The following is a 705-nucleotide window of genomic DNA, read 5'->3' on the forward strand; positions in this document are numbered from 1 at the left end:
GGTGAATGCCTTACCCCTCACATTCTCTCTCTCTCTCTCTCTCTCTCTCTCTCTCTTCTTTTTTTCCTCTTCTAGTCCAAAAGTTACATGCTCAGCAAGTAATTCCCCAAACTTCATAGTTCCTTTTTTTAAAAAAAAGACTGATACCATATAAATTTCCTTCTCAGTATGACGGGTAGTGCCTCTAACAAGTTTCAATATGATTCACTCTCTCTGTGCACATGTGAATATTTCATAGCATCTGTGTTGTGTCTTATTTTGACTCTGTCATTCACAATTTAGACAGAAATTCTTGGGGTTTCAAAACGTATGTTTTTGGCCAGGCCGACGGGGTTCAGTGGTTGAGCATCCACCTATGAACCAGGGGGTCCCAGGTTCGATTCCCGGTCAGGGCACATGCCTCGGTTGTGGGCTCGATCCCCAGTGTGGGGTGTGCAGGAGGCAGCCGATCACTGATTCTCTCTCATCACTGATGTTTCTATCTCTCTCTCCCTCTCCCTTCCTCTCTCTGAAGTCAATAAAAAACATGTTTTTTAAAAGTAAAAAATAAAATGCATTTTTCAACCTTTTAATTTTTGCTTCCGATACCATTTCTGGAGTCAGGGAATAGGATTTGTATTAGAGAAAATTCTATGGACTATTTTGAGGTCTCCTTGGTGGATTAACAAGTGGTTGATTTTTTGTAAAAACGTTGTTCCGGAAAGA

Source organism: Myotis davidii, unplaced genomic scaffold (genome assembly GCF_000327345.1).
Source record: "Myotis davidii unplaced genomic scaffold, ASM32734v1 scaffold1097, whole genome shotgun sequence".
In the NCBI taxonomy this organism is placed as follows: domain Eukaryota; kingdom Metazoa; phylum Chordata; class Mammalia; order Chiroptera; family Vespertilionidae; genus Myotis; species Myotis davidii.